The sequence below is a fragment of the Pelodiscus sinensis genome, chromosome 9 (genome assembly GCF_049634645.1).
Source record: "Pelodiscus sinensis isolate JC-2024 chromosome 9, ASM4963464v1, whole genome shotgun sequence".
NCBI lineage: Eukaryota > Metazoa > Chordata > Testudines > Trionychidae > Pelodiscus > Pelodiscus sinensis.
Window position 1 is genome coordinate 42703040 of NC_134719.1, and position 24292 is coordinate 42727331.

General features: G+C 43.0%; 1 long non-coding RNA gene across 2 annotated transcripts; it reads left to right on the forward strand.

Annotated features, from left to right (window-relative positions):
* Positions 1 to 348: 348 nt before the first annotated feature.
* LOC142830594 (uncharacterized) lies at positions 349 to 6880 on the forward strand. 2 transcript variants are annotated; one of them, XR_012905972.1, is made up of 3 exons: positions 349 to 621; positions 796 to 880; positions 5168 to 6880. It is a non-coding gene; the product is annotated as an uncharacterized LOC142830594 (long non-coding RNA). The 2 variants fall into 2 exon arrangements; XR_012905971.1 differs by having other exon boundaries at positions 353 to 552.
* Positions 6881 to 24292: the final 17412 nt, after the last annotated feature.

A 24292-nucleotide genomic window follows, 5' to 3' on the forward strand; every position in this document is an offset into this window, starting at 1 on the left:
AAGGTCACCTATTAAAATACCTTGACAAATCTTCAACTACACTTGCACAAATGTTTGTTAATGGAGTTTTCCAAGATATTGCACACACTATTATTAACATATTGTATGAGGTTACAAGTGAGCCCTGAACCTGAAAGCTACCTGGACATTTTTGTAGAATTCCCTCTAGACAATATTTATTCCTTTTATTGTACAGTACCTATTATGGCTAAATGTTAAGCTCAGAAATCATAGAAGGGGTAGCTTTCCTCTGGCAGACCATGAGTTAGATGGAATTTTCCATTGTCACTGAAGTGGAAGAATTAAATTGATTGCCTTACATAGCCAGCATTCTGAAATGTTAACATTTTCTTCAGTTCCAAGACAAAAGTCCTTGTGAATCCTGCAGCTTATATTTAATCATTTATTATCAACCAGCATAGGGGAAAACATTACCTATTGTACTGGACTGTGAATAGGTGCTTGTCAGCCTCTGTAGAACCAGAATTCTCTACAGCATTTACTGGGCATACTGCACATATTTCTAAAATTAGAAGCTGGGTCTGCATAATGGTAAGAGATTGTACTCCTGTTTCTAGGGAAATCCAAGTAGAGGAATTCAAGATCTTCAGCTTCAAACCTGTAAGCAAGGCATTAGGATGACAATTTATCAATATATTTGTTTGCAAATAAGGGCTAGCCAAGTTGAAGAAAGCTTCCGTCTTTGCCATATGTTCCCAGCAAAATTTAAAACTATCTTGAAAGTTAAATAATGCTGCAAATTATGTGCAATGCAAATAATTTCTCTCTATTAAGGTTCTACCTAGAGACAAAACTGAGATCATGGCTCCATTGTATCAGGCACTTTAAGAGACAGTTCTAGCCCCAACAAGCTTACAAGGTAAGTAGCATCCAATTAAAAAAAACCCTCTCAAAAGTCCTTCTTTTGCAAAAAAAATTATTTGCATGTGTAGTGATGAAAACTTCACAAAACTGCATTAGTTTAAATCAAAACTGACATTTTTTTAAATTATAGAGTATACTGTTTTTATAAAGCATATCTTATAAAGCCATTTTGCACTTAGATCATTGCAAATGTATTATTTTTTATTTAAATAGTGCCAGACCTGTGCCAGATATGCTTTAGTGACTAAAAAAACCAAGTTCCCCTCCATGAATGGTTTTCAGTCTAGTTAAACATAATTCAGATAAAAGGCAGGGTATCATGCAGAAAAGCAAAGTGAATGAATAGTTATGTTTAATGCCCATCTGGTAAATTCCATTTTTATTATACATTAGACTTGCGTGAACAATCTATTTGAAGATGCAGATTTCTTCTCACACTAATGAGAGGAGCTAACACCCTGTGCAGACAGGAAAAGTTATTATTTCTGCCAGTGGACCTTGCAATAAGATCAGATGAGTCTTCTCAACAACAATTTGGTAATGTAAAAATGCCTAACATATCACTCTATAAAGCAGAGCAAACTAATGCAGAGAGGGGTATTCGGCAGGCAAAACCCAAGAGAAGATTTAAAGCGAGGCTTGACTTCTCCTGTCTTTTAATTAAGAATTCGAACAAATTGGGGGGAAAAATTGTTTTGAAAATTTTCAAGGGAGTTATTTTTTGTCAATTTCATTTTGATAAAAATGTTTCATCACTTGGAATATTAACACTAAAGTTAAAATCCTCAAGGTTATTTAGGTGCCTAATTTTATTTCAGTTGGAATTAAGTACCTAATACCTTTGAGGATCTGGGCCTAACCCACTAATTATGTTGTAGATTTGAAAGCAATGAAGGACTCATCCCATTCACAGAGGCTACCTACATAATAACAATAAAGAACAATAAGAATTTCACAAAGAGATCACTGTTCTCATGTGTCAGATTTTTCTCCATACATAATAGTTGCTTCACATCACTTCTAATCAGATACTTGTTAAAATTAAAGGTATGCAGAGAATGGATAAATAATGAAGCAGTAAAGTACTCAAGATACAAAGAAAGCCAACGCAATGTGGACCACACCGGATGTGTAGTCCTAATAAAACTGACCACAGCAAATGTTGAGGTTTAATCTGATGTCTCCATCAAAATGAATTTGTAATCAAGTTACCTATAATTAAAGGGCAAAATTCCCACAGGAATATTTGTATTTTATCCCCTTGAAAGCAGCAAGCTTTTCAGATCTATCCCCTATAGTAATAATCTCTGATAGAATAAATAGCAAAATGGCATTTAAGCAGCAAGGAAGAAAATAAATCCATAGATGAACAGAGAAGAAATAGCATAAGATAACCCATTAATCTATTATTGGTAATTATTATTTGTTTTATTTATTATACACATTTCTAAGGCTGCAGTAATTGTCACTTTCTGATGGTTTTGGTTGTTTTTTCTTGAAAAAAAAACCCTCAGCCAAGTTTATTTGGATACATATTATCAAATATACACAACATATTATATATACATAATAGCTGAAGAATGAATAAAATAGATTTTTATTTCAGATTTATTTTTCCTCTAGTAAAGCTATAATATAAATTAAACATTATAGTATAATGAGAATAACTTATTATAGAAGTTAAACATTTAACTTGTGTCTAGGGTCATTCCTTTGGATGTCAGAGAGCTTTTGAACGAGCCCCCACTCTTGGTTCCCAGAGGACTAGCAAAACAACCTGCAGAAACTTGCAGTCTATGCTGTTTCAGTGCAGATTAACAAAGGACTGTCAGTCTTTAGGGTTATCAGTCTGGAGCACTAACAAGTCACTCAGAATTCGGAGAGATGAAAAAAGAAAGCAGTGCTCAAAATGATCCCTACATCTATCACCAAATGTTCTGGATCCTTAACTATGCATTTCAGAAATGTCTAACAGGAGAATTGAAAAGGAAGGTGATGCAAGAAAAGCTAACAAAAGGCAGAGAGTTTAAAAAAAAAGATAATCGAGAAGAATTATCTTGCCCCCAAAATAATATTCAAGGAAAGCAAATCTGCATTTCTGCTTCAAATATAACAGTTTGTGGCCCATAAATATGAACGTGGCAAAAATAATCTTTTCCTTTCTACATTCTGGCTGCAGACCTAAAATCAATACCAGTTGCCTAAGTAAAATCTCACCCTGACAGCACCTCCCTGCTGGCTATGCAACAATACTAATGGTCTTGTAGTGGTCTTTAGACAACACAAGGATGTCAATATAATTCTGTTCCACTTTTCTTGCTTGCCAGCTTCCATCTGCAACCAATTCATAACTTTGGTTACGCATACCTTTGCACAAATGGGCCATTTCTCCACCTACACTCTTAGCTGTCCCTTTCCTCACTCCAAGCGCTTCTCTGATCACTGTGACAGCCTTTGCAGTATGTCCCTCCAAATTTACATTACCTTTAATATTTCCCTAAAATGCCAATGAAAACAGCCTTTTCCCCATGGGAGCACAAAATCTTCTTTTCTTCTTCCACCACAACAGACAAAGCTTATTCCCATCAGACTAAACAAATAAGCAATAAAGTCAGAAAATCAGGGACACATGTTGAGGACTTTTCAATTTTGGCCTCAGAATGTTTCAGAGCAATATTAGTTAACTCCTCAGGGGAAGTATTCTAGTTTACAAAAAAAAAAATCTCAGCCAATGTATTAAAGAAAAATAAAGCAAAACCACTGTGCATACATTTTCATAAAAGACTATACAACTCATTCTAAAGGTATATGCCTAAGACAGTCACATTTTGAATGAAGACAGATCTGTGCAGGCAAACACATAGATGCACACAAAGCAGGGAAATTGCTCTTTAAATTGACAAATCACATGCAGGCTTCAGTTATGTTCTTCAGTGTGACACTTCTCTATCACTAACATCCTTCAGTAGAAAACATGTGCTCTAGCCCACCAATCATGGGAATGGAACCCTGTAACCCTAAGTGCCAACTGGCAGAAGGCCCATTGTATGGTAACGAATATCAGGCCTGATACACTCTCTACACCCAAAGCATCATTGTCATAATATTTATCACTAAAGACTATTGTGTGCAGTAGAAAATGAAAGCTGCTGAGACACTGGTTATGAATAGCACTGTGTGATGTATGGATGAACAGTATGTAAAGAGTAACACTTGTGTGCTGGAAACATGCACCTAAAATACATTTTGGAGGCAGAGTTGATAAACAAGTTTTGCCTGAGTCTCCAATTTAAATTGAACAAGATGATGCCAGAGACGATCGGTGGTTCATTTGCATCTCAGGTAAACACCTGTTATCAGGAGGCTGAGGAGAATATCAGGAAAAGCAAAAAAGGCATCTTGTTATCCATCACTATGGGAACACAAAGGTTAGTGCTCATTGTGTCTATGAACAGCGGATCCCCAACTATGTTGGTTGCTTACATTGCAAAGAAACTGGAGGTGAGAAAATAGCTTTGGACAAAGCTTGGAGACTGCTTGAGTTCTATGTGGACTCTCAGAAGAACATTCATTTGTTCCATTTATGAGCATTTTCTGATTCCATTATCTCTGCTTAGTATCACTTAAATCTCTGTCCTTTATGAATACATTTATTCATGGTAACCTCAATGTTGTTATTCTAAACTGAGGTGAGCCCCCTCAGCTGAGCCAAAAGGCAGTGGACTTGGTAAGTCTGTAGACATACACTGACAGGGCAGGGTTGGAAACTTCATGTTCTCTAAGATTTAGCCTGCCAGGCAAAGGATGTCCCAAAGAGTTTCTTCACTGGCTAACACACTGGGGTGGCAGGCAGCTGTTGCACAGCATAGCACCAACAAATCTCTCACACACTGAGGCAGAAGGGTAACAAGGTGACTTACAGTTCTGGATGTTCTGAGCAAGCATCACAGGAATGTTGCAGTTTGTTGGTTAGGTGAAGTTCACACCTCAAGAACTAGTAAACTAAATTTTAAAGTGATCCACAGCATGTGAGGGCTGGAAATGGTCAAATAGGTTAGTCTGGTTATTTTCCGTGTGTTTGTTCTATCCCCACCTGGAATAAGGAAAAGTATAAAGAGGAGAGAGTAGCACAAAAGACAGGATGCGCTAAGAAACATTGCCAAGAGGCAATTAGAAGAGCTGGGCATAGACCTACGTCCATCAGCAGTTGATCAGGAGAAATCAAAGCCAGCAGACACACTGTTGAATGGGGGCCAGAAGGTGTCCCTTTCTTCTCTTACAGGGCATGCAGGAGACCAGGCAGACGGTTCCCTCAGACAATGCAGAAGACACGCTGGCAATGGTGAGAGATGAGAAGCTATGGATGCTGGGGTATAAAAGCCTGGAGCAGACGAAGCCAATTATCAGAGTGAGGCACAAGAGGATCAAGTCCCACCCTGGAATCTAGGTTGAAAGATATAAGGGGCCTGACCAGGGGCTAGTGGGCAAACAGATGTGAGTGTGATGAATCCCACTGCTTTGCCTGTGGCCTGAGTCCTTATGGACACTAAAGGATGTTCTGAGATTCTGATTAGGGAGAGCTTTCACTTGTTATTTTCTGTAATGATGTAACAGGGCTGAACACAAGGAGTCAGTTATGAGCCCACCATAACCAAACTCAGAAGTCAAGGGAGAGAAGACCTCATCCAGGAAACTGGGACACTGCTGAATATGTCTGCAGCATGGCTAAGAGCTCATGTGGCCCAAAATCTGTGGGGGGCCATGGGACACTGATACAGCTAGGATAAAGCTATGGGGCAACACTCCAGCAGGGGAAATTGTGAGGAGTGGCAAGACATCTGGTTTAAATGCCACTCTCCATTACTGAGTGTATCCTTGAACAGCAGAATGATGAGTGAAATTGTTTTCTACTAGTGGTGTCTAATCTTCATTTTTCTCTGGGATGTCTTGTGTGTCAAAAAGGATGGGTCTGTTGGCTTGTGATCCACCTAATACGAGACCAAGCCCAAAATGTAGTCATTATCTGTTCTTAGCCACTGTAATTAAGTTCTGTGTATGGAGAGGATGGATGGTACCGTGACTATGGTGCTGTTTTGGGACTGTGGTTCCTGTATGATGTCAACTTCCTGTATAATGCTGGGTAAGTCATTTTATTTCTCTATGGTTCAATTGCATACCTGTTAAATGGGCATCATAGCACTTTCCTTCCTCATAAGAGTGATGTGAGGATAACTACAGTATAGTGGGCAGGTACTCAGAGGCACCATGTACGTACTATCAATGAGGTGATATAGTACAGTATGTAAACAGCTCATTTTGAAGACTATGGTAGAGACACCCCGCCCCCCCCCCCCCCCGAGAATAGGGATAGTCTGCCAGTAAAGAGAATGAAATAACACAGTAAGTCATTTCAAAACATCTCTCTCCTAGAAGTGGTCATGTGTTCTTTGCAATTATTGTATTATGCAAATCTGCTTAAAATAATTTCAGCATAATTTAAACTCTAGATCCCAATAGCAAAATCATCCCCTTAGCACTCAGCAATGGAACTGTGCACCGAAAGGTTCATACACATCTCCAGAGAAAGGACACCTCCCCTCACATCACTTTTCAATCATGAGGGCAACTGCTCAGCTCACACCCAATGTGAAGGACTTGTTCTCCCTCCCCTTCCTTGCACTGGAGAGGCCATTAAGGCACAGCTCTATGGTATGTAGGGGACGCTCTGCTCAACCTCGCCAGTCCTGTTCTATCCCTATCCTGTGCAACAGAATGGCACCAATTCTCTCTGTGTTTACACATGGAGGGGGATGGATTTACTATTAACAGAACACTGAAAATGTTTAAATAAGGTTATTCAAATGGTTTCATTCAGTCCAGTCAGAAATCTCTTCAGCCTTCCTCCTCAAAAATCTTCATTCCAAATTCAGATGGAACCCTTTAGGGTATGTCTACACTACCACCCTAGTTCGAACTAGGGTGGTAATGTAGGCAACCGGAGTTGCAAATGAAGCCCGGGATTTGAATTTCCCGGGCTTCATTTGCATCTCGCCGGGCGCCGCCATTTTTAAATGTCCGCTAGTGCGGACTCCGTGCCGCGCGGCTACACGCGGCACGGACTAGGTAGTTCGGACTAGGCTTCCTATTCCGAACTACCGTTACTCCTCGTTTCACGAGGAAGCCTAGTCCGAACTACCTAGTCCGTGCCGCGTGTAGCCGCGCGGCACGGAGTCCGCACTAGCGGACATTTAAAAATGGCGGCGCCCGGCGAGATGCAAATGAAGCCCGGGAAATTCAAATCCCGGGCTTCATTTGCAACTCCGGTTGCCTACATTACCACCCTAGTTCGAACTAGGGTGGTAGTGTAGACATACCCTTAGAGATTTGCAATAATAAGGTTAGTTCCCCCTATTCACATGCCTTTGTTCTTGGGAACATGGGAACACCCATGAGGGCTGTGACATTTAACTCTAATTTCAGTGCCGGGTTTAGTGTGGTGGTGCCGGGTGGCCTTGGGTACTCACAAGGACAAAATAGATGATCTAGCGGTCCCTTCTGGTCTTAAACACTATGGTCTATGTGCTCAATTTCTAGATATGAAGGCCTGGATAGTTCAAAGAAGGCTCAGATAAGTATCATATATTTTTATGCTCCAGGCTGACTCGGTACCTACAACCTTTTGAGGGTCACCCATCCAAAATCTGTAAACTTGCTGGATGAAAGTCTAAGACCCCCACTCAGAAAATTGCCAGCTGCCTTCCATTAGATTTAACTGAATTAAACTAATGATGATTGTGGTGATGGGACAGATTAGTTACACTAGCAGTAATCAAATTACTGGTGTTACTGTATTACAAAAATACATCCAGAGTAACACCGCTGACTTATACAGAGTTAGGCTGATTTTACACCTGACTAATTGAAATCAAGTTATTTTGGTTATATGAGAAACTGGAACCATATTTTTTGTTCTTCCTATAGAAGCTCTGAATGTTACATGCATTTGTCCCAGGAATGAATGAACACACTATGTTGTTAATGCTGGTTCTGCCCACATTGAACCCAGAGGTACACCGTGGTTCCATATATAACTGGGTACAGAATGTGACCATTTTTATATAGCCTCCCACATAGTACCATTTACAGGTGTCTGTGGAAATTGTTTGCTCTCTTTCTGGCACTTTTGAAATCACATTTATTAACACTGTCATGTTACCATGATCCTGAGCCAAGATTTTTAAAAAGTTTAAAATAAAAAAAACTGGAAATTGTTAATGTAAAAGTCTAGCTTAATTGGAGTTCAAGAAGATATGAGCATGCAGCAAAGAATACCAGAATGAAAATGCATTACAAGGGTTACAGGAAGCTCAAACATGTATGGAAAAGAAACTCGGAACCATGAGAAATTTATGATCAGATGCTAGGCAAGACGTTGGGCATAAAGATTGTCTTTAGGGACTTTTATTACCTGGAAGCCAGAACTATTTAGACGGCAGCTATGAAAAGGATTGGGGACTAAGCTTTTTTCTCCTTTTTTCCCCCTGGACAGCCTGCATTGTTTTATTTTCATATCTATACTATCAGGGGACAAAAACATATATTTTATACAAAACTGTATATTGTGTGAGTTCTGAGAATCCTAGCAAACTGATCAGAAAACATTTACACAAAATACCAGTTTTAGCACTTCACCATACTCAAACTTCAAGTAAGAGCCAAAGTAGTTTGCTGAGAGATCAGAAGCAGAGCCAAGGATAGCATATTGTTTCCTGGACGCTTCCCCGGACACCACATGGTTCAAGGGCTAATCAGAAGTCTCCAAGGCAGCCGCCAATCCAGTCTCTCAGGCAGGACTTCCCATACTGCACATCCACTCTGGTTTGCAGAGAACAGCCAGATGAGAGCTGCTACCTCATGGCAATGTGACGTCCAATTTCTGGTGGCTCTGACCCACTAGGTGCAACTTGTGCAAATCCTTATACTTAAGGCTGGATACTACATGCTCCTGAATACTCCAAATTCCTATTCATTTCTGTAAGGGTGTGTCTAGACTACATGCCTCCGTCGACGGAGGCATGTAGATTAGACAGATCGGCAGAGGGAAATGAAGCCGCGATTAAAATAATCGCGGCTTCATTTAAATTTAAATGGCTACCCCGCTCTGCTGATCAGCTGTTTGTCGGCAGATCGGGGCAGTTTGGACGCGCCGCGTCGACAATGAAGCCTTTCTTGATCGGCACAGGTAAACCTGGTTTCACGAGGCATACCTGTGCCAATCAAGAAAGGCTTCTTTGTCGACGCGGCGCGTCCGGACTGCCCCGATCTGCCAACAAACAGCTGATCGGTAGAGCGGGGCAGCCATTTAAATTTAAATGAAGACGCGATTATTTTAATTGCGGCTTCATTTCCCTCTGCCGATCTGTCTAATCTTCATGCCTCCATCGATGGAGGCATGTAGTTTAGACGTACCCTAAGAAAGGAGGGTGTGGTACTGAGCTGGTAAATCCAATATTTTCCCCCAAACAAGCTTACAGTGCCAATTCGTCAGGTAGGATTGCCAGGTGTTGGATATTCAACTGGACAGTCTGGTTTTTGGGCCCTCTGTCTGGTAAAAAAAATTCAGAAAATAGCAGACATGCGCAATGTCTGGTATTTTCTGGTTTTCTGGCTGGGTGCCCGACAGAAGCCTGGCGGGGGCAGAGGGAGTGGCTGAGGGGTGGGGCGTGATTGGCGCTGGGAGCCTCTGGTTGCATGTGACGTAGGAGTGACACCTTGGGGAGGAGGAGAAGCCCTGTCCGTGCTCCTGAGCGCTGTTCAAGCGCATTGTGGAGCTGTAGCTGGACTCCTCGTGCTTTGCCGGGACTGGGCGCGGGACAGGCAGCACCCTGGGATCTGCATGGGCACGGGTCAGTCCCACTTTCCACCGGCCGATTCTCTCCCCCCTGCTTCCTCCCCCAGCCAGCCCGTCTCCCTCTGACCCCCTCCCAGCCAGCCCTGCTTCCTGCCAGCCAATTTTCCTCCCCCCAATCTCCCCTGGCCAGCCCCGCTTTCCCCAACACCCCACCCCGAACTCCCATGGCCAGCTCCGCTGCCCCTGCTCCCCTCCAACCATCCCTGCTTCCTGCTGGTCACAGCCCCCCCCCTCCCCGATCTTCCCTAGCCAGCCCCGCTGCCCCCGTTCCCTCCCACCCCACCCACCCCCCCGACCAGCACTGCTTCCTGCCAGCTGTCCCCTCCCAATCTCCCCTGGCCAATCCCGCTGCCCCTGACCCCCCCCCTACCAGCCCTGCTTCCCACCAGCCACTCCTCCCCCATCTCCCCTGGCCAGTCCCACTGCCCCCAACACCCCCGCCCCGACCAGCCCTGCTTCCCTCCAGCTGGTTCCTCCTCTACCTCCCCCGCATCAAGTGTGTCCAGTATTTTTTCTGAAGCTACCTGGTAACCCTAGGTCCTCAGGTGGTGTAAATTATTTTAGTTCACTGATTCAATAGAGATATTCTGGTTTACACCAGCTGTAAATCTGGCCCTGAACTAGACCTCTGCTGATCTGAACATCAATTTGTAAGTCTCTCCCCCAGCAAACTCCCCATGTAGCACATCTGATCCCCATATTTCCTCTGCTAAGAAATTCCTCTGCTAAGAAAACATACCTCCTGTTTAAGAACAGTCACACATGGTATGAACAAAACTAGCAAATAACAAGACAATAGTTACAATTCATTGAAATTAGAAGGTCTATATGGCCTTCGAATGGGTGAGTGGAAAAACACACTTGTTCTTTTGCAGGGCTTGCCTAGGCATGCAAATCCCTCGACTCATACTTTCAAAACAGGATTGCACATACTACATAGAGGCAGAGGAGGCGACAGACTTTCCAGGCCTATGGGCAATGTGGGGTAAGCGAGTCCATGCTCCTAGAAGGGGTGAGGCCTCAGGCAAAAGGGGCGTGTCCGGGACAGCCAGCTCTCAGCCCTACCCAGAATGCACCAAGCTGGCCCCCCATCCAGTCCTGAGAGCCACTCAGAGGGTACGTCTAGACTACACGCCTTTTTCAAAAGAGGCTTTTTAGAAAGATACTTTCGAAAAAGCCTCTTTCAGAAAAAGCATCTAGCCTACAACCAGTACTTTCGAAAAAGGAAGCTGCTTTTTTGAAAGAGAGTACCTAGGCAGTCTGGATGCTCTCTTTAAAAAAAAGCACAGTTTGCATTACATAGTGCCTTTTTTCGAAACAGCACTTTCGAAAAAAGGCGTTATTCCTCATAAAACAAGGTTTTCCGCTGTCAAAAAAACTGCCGCGTTCTTTCAATTTACTTTCGAAAGAATGTGGCAGCAGTCTAGATGCAGGGGATTTTTTTTTTTTTTGAAAAAAAGGCCACTTTTTTTGAAAAAACCCTATAGTCTAGACACACCCAGAGAGTGCTACCTGGCACTCCTGCAGCAATTTAAAGGGCCCAGGGCCCCAGCCACCACTACTAGGTGACAAGGAGCCCCAGGCACTGTTCCCTGTAAGCTGTGCGCTTGTGCAGCTACTCAGGAGAGATTCAAATGCTGCCTAGTCAATTAGCAGAGCATTCACAGCTAAGTTTTGTTTCTACTTTTGGTGCACATTACAGATGTCTTGATGCACATAAAAAATTATTCTGCACATGGATGGAAAAAATCCATACTAGGTTAGAAAAGATTAGAAGGAACATTGCCCTCCTCCCCCTGTGGCCTTTTAGAATCACCTGGCAATGGGGAAGCTTCCTTCATTTTCCTGTTCCCCCCAGCCATCTGTGGGCCAGCATATATATATATATATATATATATATATATATATATATATATATATATATAGCACATCATAGTATTGAATGGTCATACAAGAAAATGTGGGTAAAAATGTACTCAGCATCAGCCTGCTAGAGTCTACGAGATTGATAATTTTATCTGAGGTGTGGTACAAGTTTTTAGTATTTTAAAACATAGCTGAGAGAAAGGGTATGTCTACACTACCCTCCTAGTTCGAACTAGGAGGGTAATGTATGCATACCGCACTTGCTAATGAAGCCCGGGATTTGAATTTCCCGGGCTTCATTAGCATAAGCGGGGAGCCGCCATTTTTAAATCCCCGCTGCTTCGAACCCCGTGTAGCGCGGCTACACGGGGCTCGAACTAGGTAGTTCGGACTAGGGTGCCTATTCCGAACTACCGTTACTCCTCGTTTCACCCTAGGCACCCTAGTCCGAACTACCTAGTTCGAGCCCCGTGTAGCCGCGCTACACGGGGTTCGAAGCAGCGGGGATTTAAAAATGGCGGCTCCCCGCTTATGCTAATGAAGCCCGGGAAATTCAAATCCCGGGCTTCATTAGCAAGTGCGGTATGCATACATTACCCCGCTAGTTCGAACTAGCGGGGTAGTGTAGACATACCCAAAAGTATAGAGCTCTAAAAATGCATTTTCTGATAAACTAAAAATTGCTAATGTGACACTCCTGACACTAGGTCTGAGGAAGCAGAATAAATACCTTGACACTCCAAACAGAGGGGATTATATGGGACAAGTCCTCTGACATGGACCTTAAATTGCAGAGTGAAAAAATAAAAGAAATCTGTCTCTAAATCTTTGACATCCACACAATGCATAGCTCTGAGTTCAGCCATGGCAAAAAGTTGATGTATGCAAATATTTTTTGACTGGGCTCTGAACATTAACGGAAGTAGCTCAAACTTAGAAAAGTTTGCTTTTTTGTCATACTTTTCTTTTGTAAGTCAGGTATTTCACACAGCTGTACTCAAGATCATCCTTTAGAGCAGAGAAGTTGCATGTACATAGGAACAATAAATCAAAGCCAAACAAAGAGACCATTGCCTTAGTTCAGGAACTGAAACACAAACAGGAATGTGGAATGGGAGGATATCTTGAGGAACAAAGTATGTATTCAATTATTAAATTATAAGTCAATGTAGTAGAGGCAACAGACCACTGGAGAAAGAACTGCTTTAATATTCCTCTCACAGCAGAGGACAAAAAGAAACATTAACGAGCCCGGATACCTCGCGGAAAAGCAAAGTAGGCTGAAAAACTGGATCATTGTGCACTGGTTATGTTGAGGTGATATAAAATGGGCTTATGCTCATTTTTAGATGATTGAGTGAAAAGGTTTCCCCCTTTCTACATATTTAAAATAATCACTTTTGTTGCATTCAAATTAATATTTTAATACAGTCTACCTCATAATAACTAGACACAGGGGCTTCTCCTCCATGTTACCTCAATTATAAGTAAGTGGAACTCCATTAACTACAGGAGGATCAGGCCCTTGACCTCAACCTTCTCAACAGCTTCAGATCACAAGTTTTTTATCATTAAACCAGGGTTCGGAGAAGAGAGAACTTTTTCCCTTGTCTGTCATTCAGCCTCTGTCAAAAACTAATCAACATTTTCAATTAAAAAAGGTTTTTCAAAGGTAATGACATTTTTTGCAACATATTTACCTTGATAGTGTTGTGTTTTCTTGATAAACTGAACTGAAAAAATCACCTTATTTTGGTATTCAGATTGGGGAGGGTTTCTCCTCCTTTCCCCCTCCCATTCCACTCCCACCACCACCCATTTTCCAATGGAACTAAAAGGGAGAGGACAAGAAAAAGGGGGAAATCCATCAACATGAAACAGACTTTATCTAAAACAAAACAAAAATATCTGTTCCATTTGTTTCAAACAATTCCCTGGATACTTCATTCCAAATATTTTTTTTAAATCATTCAGTTCAAAACTAGCTTTAACTCTAACTACACAGAATAGCATCTTGATTTTAAGCTGAGCAACATTAGGAACAATGCCTCAAACATTCCACACAGCATCAGGGGCCTCACTGTGACTGGCTTTTGCGTAGATATGCAGGAGAATGGACACAAATAGTCATCGTTCATGCAAGCCCAACTCAAGGGCCAATCACAGCCAGAGTCTCTACAGTTAGTGAGGAACAGGGATTACTCCTTCCATGTGCCTCTGTGGGTATACCTCACACTACTGAAAGAGCGAGGGAGACGTGGCCTTGCCCATACCACAGTAAAGAAAGCAGATCAGATAGTCATAGTCCAGCAGTCTGCACATTCCACCTGTGCTCCATGTGACTAAGAGAGGCACTGCATTTAAGCTAGCAATTGTCTCCCACAATCTAGTCACATGCATCTGACGAAGTGGGTCTTTGCCCACGAAAGCTTATGCTCCTACACTTCAGTTAGTTTATAAGGTGCCACAGGATTCCTCATCGCTTTTGCAGATTCAGACTAACACGGCTACCCCTCTGATACAATCTAGTCTCTGTTGCCTACTGGATATTTTTCCTTCTTCACTTTCAGTCTTTTGCCTTTTTAAGAAAATGCATGTTTTCAACAGAACGTGTTGTCTGCCTGGCTGCTGGCCATCATTGTGACTTAAATCAGCCATTATAGAAACAAAAATAATAACCCCTGTCTCACTAAGAACCATTATATGCTATTTCCTCACTTAGTCTTCCTGTTAAAAGGCCTTGACCATCTCAGGAGTAATCCTCTGATGCCTGATCGTCAAAGTAACATGCATTAGGACTGACCATCAATCAAACAAACCTGAAACTGAATCTAGAGCCAAACTAACAAAAATTGATTGTATTACTCACTTTCCAGTAGACCTGGAAATCAATATTCCCATTTTTGCTTCCTTATTTTTAAACAACAGTCTAAGTTTGTCAGCACTGATCTAGAAATATGGGGGCTTCTTGGCAACCTCTATTGTAGAATCGAGACAGGGAACAAAACAATTCTTTATTCATACTTAGGACCATCTCTTTTATTTCTTTGAAACAGAATGATGAATTTAAATAGTAAAAAATGTGCATTGCATTCAGTGCAAATCTACTATGGAAATCCAATAAAGATACTTTCAAAACAGATTGTGGAAGTGTCTGAAAATCTCAGTATAGATTTTAACTCTCCATCGGCAGGTAGTAGAGCAAGATGAATAGCAAAATTAGTAAGTGCACCCATACAGCATGGTTTAACTTCCCCCGTATGTATGAATCATGGTAAACAAATTGCCAGTTCAATGAAAGTTTTCAAACGTCTGGATTTTCCAAAAACTCGACAATTGTTGTGGAACAGAAAGTCCATGATATGTTGTTGCAAAGAATCAGCAAAACATTCCTGTGGGAGTGAAACCTGTTTCTTGTGAGCCCAGATGCCATGGGAGCCCCAGCCCCATGGCAACCCACCTGGTGGGCTACCAAGCATTCAGGGATTCAGAAGCTCTGAAGAAGCCCACCAGGTGAGCTGCTGAGGAGCCATGGGTTCAGGTGAAGGTGTGGACTCTCTGGGCAAATGGAGAGGGGCAGAGGGATAGAAGTGGTAGTGAAGGGAGGTCTTGAGACTCAGCAAGGGGAGGAACAGCCAGCAAATCTCAGTGTTGCCTACTACTTTCAGCTGCACTTTTGTGGCAGGGTAGGGTTTGCACATCCCCATAGATGGAGTAAATTGGAGGCCCTGACATGTCAGGGGACTCTAGCAAGCTCACTCATACAATGGTTTGGCTATACCTGGAGTCTACCAGGCACTTCACTTAACTTCCATTGACCCACACACCAGGCTATGAACTCTGGTGACTGCTCTCCACACCTGTCCATAGCTGCAGTCCATAAAGGGGCACTCCTGCCTGATGCCCCAAGCAGCTCCCCTTAAGGGTCTCCATCAGTGCGCTTGTCTGAGAGCTAGGGGATCTCCTGGTGGGTATGCCTCCCCCCCATGGTGACCCTGTTCCCTCTCTGATCCACCTCGGTATGTGGGTCCCACTCTGGGGGTGAAAGTGACCCACAGAGAGGCAGTTCAGCCACATTCAGCCTGTTACATGGAGTTGGTGTCCTGTTTCGGGGTCCCCGTACAAGATGTTATCAAGGCTTGACTATGGGCTGCCACATAATTTTCCATCAAGTGACAGCCTTCACTAACATTAATGGTCAATGGGTCTTCACTCACTCCTTCCCGACAGCCTGGAGGTGGGAGATGGAGCCTCTAATAGGATTTTCGCCAGGGGAGGGGGGGGGGGGAGAGCAGAAAGAGCCAAAAGCTCAGGTGTCTCTGCTCCCTCTTCAGCATTCCTCCCTTGCGAAAACATAGGTCAACTCCTCCTTTCAGATCCTCACTCATATGCCCTGCTTACTCCTCCTCTCTAATGCGGGAACTGCAGACCTGGAAAAGGAAGATGTGAAGATGCCCTGGAGAGGTTCATTCCCCAGTCGTTTGAGGGGGTGGAGAAGAAGCTCCAGGAAGAGCAGAATGCACTAGTGAACAAGCCACACCTAGGCTATGTGTAGACTGCAAGCCTCTTTCGAAAGAGGCTTTTTCTAAAGATACTTTTGAAAAAGCCTCTTTCGAAAAAGAGCGTCTAGACTGCAAGCGGAACTTTTGAAAAAGCAAGCCGCTTTTTCGAAAGAAAGCAGCAAGTGAGTCTGGATGCTCTGTCTAAAAAGCCCTGTTGGCATTCAAGAATGCCTTTTTTCGAAAGAGCACTTTCGAAAAAAGGTGTTCTTCCTCGTGAAATGAGGTTTACCGCCGTCGAAAGAAAAGCCGCGTTCTTTTGATTTAATTTCGAAAGAACGCGGCTGCAGTCTAGACGCAGGTGAAGTTTTTTCGAAAAAAGGCTACTTTTTTCGAAAAAACCCCTGAGTCTGGACACAGCCCTATTGATTCAAGGCTCAAGGAAGCTTCACATTTATTGTGTGAGTGGATCTGATATGTGGATGGGGGCTGCAGCAGACAGGAGTGCTATGGAATACACAATTAACTGATCTGGAACAGGAAATACATAGGAGCTGGGGCAGAAATTTAACTGATGGTACTGGTTTGTAACCAAAAATCATATGTGCACTATGAGTTGTCAACAGTAATTGTCACATACACACTGTGAGTGTGAAGGAAGAGGTCAAAAAATCAGGAGACAGCTCAAAAATATTATTTAAAACAAATTTATGATTTTGATCGAATTCCATGATTTTTTGTGGAAGGATCCATGACTTCTGAACTTCAAGTGAGACCATGTTACCACTGACTTAAGCAGGTACAACTCCATTTCAGAAAAGTGGCATCACATTATATCAACACTGGAAGGGACCCATAGACTCGACAGACTAATAAATTCAATGACATGAAGAACCCATCATAATAATATAGTTTGCCCTACAGCAACTAGGTGTCCTCCTCCTAATGGCTCTGCTCATTGTCACAAGGCTAAAAGGACATGTTATTACATTTGTAATTGCTGCTATGACTAATTGTCACTGGAGAACTGTTCAGCAAAACACCTTCTTTTGGTTTCTGTCACACTGCTGAATGCAAGCCTGAGTTCAGCAATCCTTCAGCACCAGAGAATGTTCTAGTGCTAGCAAAAGCCTCCAAAGGCCTATTTGGTTTTCAATTCTCATATTTTGACTTGCATCAGAAATTGTTCATATTAAAAAAGATATGTGATGGGTTCATTTCTGAAGGTTCAGAGTTTCACGTTCAGTTTGGATGAACCTCACATTCTGGATGATTCTTCAAATTACCTTATCCCAAAATTTCTCAGGGTATGTCTACAGTACAAAGTTAGTTCGAACTAACGGACGTTAGTTCAAACTAACATTCATAGGCACTACACTAGCGCTCCGTTAGTTCGAATTTAATTCGAACTAACGGAGCGCTTAGTTCGAACTAGGAAAACCTCATTTTACGAGGATTAAGCCTAGTTCGAACTAGTTAGTTCAAATTAAGGGGTGTGTAGCCCCTTAATTCGAACTAGTGGGAGGCTAGCCCTCCCCAGGTTTCCCTGGTGGCCACTCTGGCCAACACCAGGGAAACTCTTCTGCCCCCTTCCCGGCCCCGGACCCCTTAAAGGGACACGGGCTGGCTACGGTGCCCGTGCCAGGTGCAAGCCTGCCAGCACCCAGCCAGAAGACCCTGCACCTGGCACGGATCGAGCCACCCACCCGATGCCCCCCAGCCCTCCCCCTCTTCCCGGGACCAGGCTGGCAGCTCCCGGGAGCTTGCCCGGGACCGCAAAAGGCGGGCACCCGCCTGGGCTAGTGCAGACATCGTGGACCTTGTCCACGACCTCCGCACTAGGCACAGGAAAGTGGCCATTTAGGGCAGGAGAGCTGCCAGCCTGGCCACCCAGGAGCAGGTGTGCAAGAAAATCAAGGGGGTCCAGTGAGACCCCCGACCCTGAGCCCTGAGCTTACAATGGCCGTCCTGGGTCAGACCAAAGGTCCATCTAGCCCAGTAGCCTGTCTGCCGACTGCGGCTAACCCTAGGGACCCTGGAGGGGATGGACCGAAGACAGTGACCAAGCCATTTGTCTCGTGCCATCCCTCTCCAGCCTTCCACAAACCTTGGGCAGGGACACCACTCCTACCCCCTGGCTAATACCACTCCATGGACCCAGCCTCCATGACTTGATCTCACTTCCCTTTAAACTCTGTTCTAGTTCTAGCCTTCACAGCCTCCTGCAGCAAGGAGTTCTACAGGTTGACTCTTTGCTTTGTGAAGAACAACTTTCTGTTACTAGTTTGAAGCCTGCTACCCATTCCTTTCCTTTGGTGTCCTCTAGACCTTCTTTATGGAAACTAATGAAGAACTTTTCTGTATGCACCATCTCCACCCAACTCCTGCTTTTAGAGACCTCTATCCTGTCCCCCTTCCTTCTCCTCTTTTCTAAGATGAAAAGTCCCAGTCTCTTTAGCCTCTCTTCATATGGGACCTGTTCCCAACCCCTGATCATTTTAGTTGCCCTCCCCTCTCCCAGCCTCTGTCTTCCCCTCTCCCACCTCCTTTTCCCAGTCTCCCCCAGTTTTGTTCAATAAAGAGAAATTCCATTTTGAAAGACACGTTATCTTTATTTTGTACATCAAGAAGAGGGGCTAGGGAAGGGTAAGTGGAAGGAGGTGAGGGAGGAATGGGGCACGAGCCCCCGATGGGGAGGACTGGGCTGGCTCTGTGGGCTTCTGGGGGTGGAAGCTCTCCTGCAGCCCCCCAATTGCCCCCTCTCCCCAGATGGCAGCCTGCGGCAAGTGCAGCCGGGCTAATGGCCGAGTGCTGTGATGTGCCCAGTGTGGGTAGTCCGGACAATCCAAGCCAGGACTGCTTTGCAAGCGGGGCACCCCTGAGAACTGTCTGTCCGAGGTGGGGGTTGGGACCCTTTAAGCACAGCCCTCGGCTAGCCTGAGACAGCATCTCCACGCTCTAAGTCCTCCTCTGATGCCCTCCCGGCACTGCTTCCAGCCATCCTTAACCCCAGTTCAGGGTCCACTTAATGTGGACATGCTAGTTCGAATTAGCAAAATGCTAATTCGAACTAGTTTTTTAGTCTGGATCCGTTAGTTCGAATTAGGTTAGTTAACTAATTAACTAATTCGAACTAAGTTAGTTCGAATTAACGTTGTAGTGTAGACATACCCTTAGGCAGGAACAGAATTTCTTATAAGGTTTCTAGTACTTAACTAAAGGGTCCGACTTTTAGTTTTCTTTATGTGTGCTCTACTCCTTTCTCCCCTATAGTCCACCCTCACACAACCCGTTGCCCAAAGGCCCTGCTCTCATTTTGCCTCTTCCTGCCCCACTCTTTATCCTCCCCAAACTTCACCCTCCCTCTGCCTTTTTCCACCTCATTTTCCACCTGCTTCACTCCAAGGCTCTCATCCATCTGACACTCTACAGCCTCCCTGAGTCATCAAACAGGTGTTTGGTGTTGCCCCGGAACAGCTGTGCCTAGTGGGTGCTGAACACCTGCCACTTTTTTACCAATGCTCCAGCCCTGGAGCACCCACAGAATTGGCACCCATGACTACAGCTTCACTATTCTAGCCAGAAAACTGCTGTTAAAATGCCTTCCTCTGGCTACCTTAGCCCTTCTGAATTGAGTCACTCCTGGGCTACGTCTAGACTGGCCACAAATTCCGGAAAAGGGATGCAAAGCAGGTAAGTCAGCATAGGGAAATCCGCGGGGGATTTAAATATCCCCCGCGGATTTAAATAAACATGTCCGCTGCTTTTTTTCCGGTTTGGGGAAAAGCCGGAAAAAAAGCATCTAGACTGGCGCGATCCTCCAGAATAAAGCCCTTTTCCGGAGGATCTCTTATTCCTACTTTCAAGTACTTTCAAGTAGGAATAAGAGATCCTCCGGAAAAGGGCTTTATTCCGGAGGATCACGCCAGTCTAGACGCTTTTTTTCCGGCTTTTCCCCCAAGCCGGAAAAAAAGCGGCGGACATGTTTATTTAAATCCGCGGGGGATATTTAAATCCCCCGCGGATTTCCCTATGCTGACTTACCTGCTTCGCATCCCTTTTCCAGAATTTGTGGCCAGTCTAGACGTAGCCCTGGAAAATGGAATGGGTGAATATTATCTGCACATTTCAAGCCCCTTAAAAGTTTTGGTTCATGTTAAATTGTAGAAACAGGATGTGGTTCAATTTTTCTGAATTAGTTCAACCGTCCCTAAAAGAGATACAAGAGCAACTAAATTACTTAGGCTTCAGCTTTGATTTGCAGACCTTTAATATTAGAAGTTTATGCATTTGGGAAATCCCACAAGGGACACATGTTTGTTTTTTGCCTTGTTTCAAAAATAAAGGCCAAAAAGCTTGCCACCCTGTGGAGGTTTTGATTAGAGTCATTACAGACTTAGCCTCTTACTTTAGTTCCTCAGTCTCTCTGATGATCCTGGGAGAATAAAAATCTAGAATGCTCTTTAGATATCCCTGCAGCACCCCCTCACTATTCTCTGTTTCTGTTACTTTAAGGGGGGAAATAGGGCACTTTAAAGAACTCAGTTGTCCCTGTCTCCCAGAAGGCTAAACCATGGTTATACACAAACACACAACTAAAATAATTTGCACATATAGATTATGGTGCTGCAACTTCCCAATCCCAGGTCACATCCTCTTCCCTAACTCTCCAGTTCATACACAGAAATCACAAGGAGTATATTCAGAATGGTTTTCATTTTCATAAAGGAAAAAAGATTCCCTCGTTAGCACAAGCTTAAACTTGCAGGAGCACAACTTATTCATTGCAAGTTCATAGAAAACACCTAGTTTTAGCTATAAATTCATGGCAGCACACTTGGCCCATTATATTTTATTATCTGTATTATGCAAAGCTGGTCAGAAACCAGAATTTCCATCCCTGAAATTCCACATATTTCATCCTCTACTGATCCACAGGTGCAACTTCTAAGGCCAATTTTGAATTTCTTTGTATATTAACTCTGCCAGACAGTATTGCTAGAGCAGTGGCCTCATTATGTATGTTACCTTATGTCTTTAGCCGTTCTGCTTCACAGTTGGATCCATTTGCAAGTCTGCCAGGTCCTTTCATATTAAGTTAATAATGAAGAGTGTTATCAAACAAATATATTGTTAAATTGACTAAAATTTTGAAAGCACTTCCAAAGAGAACAAAGCTGCTGAAACCACAAAGTAACAATGAGGTCACAATAACATGTTTTTATTGTGGTAGGATATTATTACTTGTTATTGTATATGACCAAGACCTGAGCATATGGGTAACAGACAGAAGGAACCAAGTAACTTAAAGTGCTTTGTAGTTGCTGACTATAGAGAACCACCAGAGATAAAATCTCAGGCAATTAGCTTGCTTCACATCATTTACCAGAACTGTCCCTTAAAGTCTTCTCTCTGGGGTAGCAAAACTCAAGGATTCAGATTCAAATGGTACATGTTTAACAACTTTACTCAAAGGAAGGAGAGAGTTTTACCTAGTGGTTACAGAGCAGAAGCCTGTAAGTCCAGGGCTTCACTTCTTGTTCCATTCTGCTACACATTAAGGTCCCTTTTTTTTTTTTTTGAAGCATAGAATCCAGAGTACAGTGCTACTGTACTGCAGCCCGAAGGGGAGGGGTGTGTGTACTGGAAGAGAAGCCTGAGCAGGGCTGGAAGGGGTATTTGCAGCCTTATTTTTGAGGTAGGGGAGGCAGAATCACTCCATGTCACGATGGCAGGGCTTAGCTGAGGCCCAAGTTGCAATGACTGCCATCCATCAGCACCTCCCTGTGGACCTCTCCTTCTCCCAAAGACTGGGAACCAGGGCCTGAGAAGATGAAATCAGGGAGCTACAAGGGACTACTCAGATGTGGATGCATAGACAGGACCAATATGAAAGTGACTCAACTGGGGCTTTTTCTGAGCAGCAATTGCAGAGGAAAATTCCCAGGACTTTACTTCCTACTTACCTGGGCAGAGGGCGGAAGATTTAGAGAAGAGGCAATGTCTGGAAAAACCCTAAGGATCCCCAAATGAATTTTGCAAGGTAGAGACTTGCACCACAACCTGGGTCCAGGACTCATTTTAGGCTTGACAAATGGTAAAAATATATATTCTAAAAATAAACCAGAAACTGAACACATGGTCTGAGTAGATATATCAACAGAAGCAGTTAAGAAGGGGTTGTGTCATGAAAGGCCTTGCATGCAAGGGTGAATATGTCAAAAGTGAATTAGGAATTCTTAAAAGGTCTTAAATCTAGAGGTTCACTTAAGAAGCATGTGCAACCAAAGATCAAATAAGCTGCATGATTTAGGATAAATTGTCATTTGAATGGGACAGAAGCCAAAAGAGCAAGAAAGGTGTTACAAATTCGGTAGTTCAACATGGCAATCATCAGTTCAGAGATACAGAAGATATTTTTTACACTAAACAGAGTCTGCCTGAGTTTATTCCTTCACCGTAAAAATAAATAAATAAAAAATAAGCTATTCCTATTAATTTTAATGGATATTCTATCCAGCTCAAGGTTTGTTTGTTTCTTTTTACTGGGGCCCTTACTGCTCGAGGTTGGAAGTATGTGTACTTGCCAGAGGGCATCTCACAGTCAGTTAAATGGCCGGCCAGCTCCACTCCACAATTTTAGCTGTTGCACTGCATGCCTCAGTCAGGTCCATTCTCTGCATTTGAAAGTAAAGGGGAGAACGAAAGCGGTCTTTCAGTGGGCTAAGCTCTTTATCTGTAAATCATGGAATGGCACAGTGATGCGGTCTATAAAAATGGAGAAAGTGGGTTGAGAAATCAAGTGAATTAACTGGCCTAGAAAAATCCTGATGAAGACGATGATATTGTATAATTCATTCTATATAACTTACAGTATGTCTCATCACTTCATTAACAATTTCAACAGTTCTTAAAAGTGAGATCTTTTGCAATAAGACACTCTCCTCCCTAACAACCTATAAGGAATGAATTTAAAACTTCCTAATTTGGGAACATTTGTGTATTATTTATTGATCAAGCATGAACGGAGCACTGGTTATATTTCTTAACACCATCCATAGAACTTGTATATGCGTGCTTATGGTCTTAAAATATTGTCTTAGGGACAAAACCAGATCCCTTTCTTTCATGTCTGTACAGATCCTCCAATGTCTCTGAATCAGCTCAGCTGAACTCCATGGAAAAGAAAGCAGGATTTTTTATGCCTACAAAAGTGATTTGACCCTGTTTACCATGAAAACTTAGGGACCTCCCTTGTGTACTATTCCTTCTGCAAGACAGATTTGGAGGGGCCGGGATGAGGGAAATGAGGCCAAAATAAAGTAAGGCGAGCAGGGCCAGATAAAGGTTAGGAGGGGCATAAGGTTAATGGGAGGGAAGAACCTAAGTATGAATTACATAAAAATGATTATGAAGGCATCATACTTAGAATAAATGAATACATTTATTCTACTTAATTCTTCAAAAAAAATTGTTTTCCTAGCCTAGCTTAGCTGTTGCCACGTCATGAATTATTTCATTGAAATCTTTGAATTACATTCTCAGTGCTCAAGAGGAACAAAGCACTGAAGTGTTCTCTCTTCTAACAAGGATCAAAAGTGTTCTCCAATCCATAATGATTCAAGAAGGAATGTTCTCCATTACAGACAGGGTATGTTTACACTAGGAAATAACTCCCAAAGTAACTAACTATTTCAAAGTACGCTTATTCCCCAAGGAATGCAGAAGACCAAATTTCAAAATAACTAGCCCGTTATTTCGAAATAAGTGTCTTGGTAGTGTGAATGCTCTTATTATTTCACAATAAGGGGCGTTATTTAAAAATAACTCCCTAGTATAGACCAAGGCTTAGTGATAATTAGTGACAAATACAGCCGTAATTCAGTTTCAAGATTTGAGAAACATTCTATCACATTGTATTCAGTGATAACTCGGTACATCCACATACATAAGCTTTCACCATCCATAAAACTGAGTGTGATGTGAATTGAACAAATTGAAGAAATTATTTAATAAAATCTTCTGGGAGATCCACTGACTTTGGAACTTTACATGTTAGGAGAAAATTTTGTCAGTACACTAAAGGTTGTGCCAATATTTTTATAAGCCCTGGTCCGATATTCTAATGAAC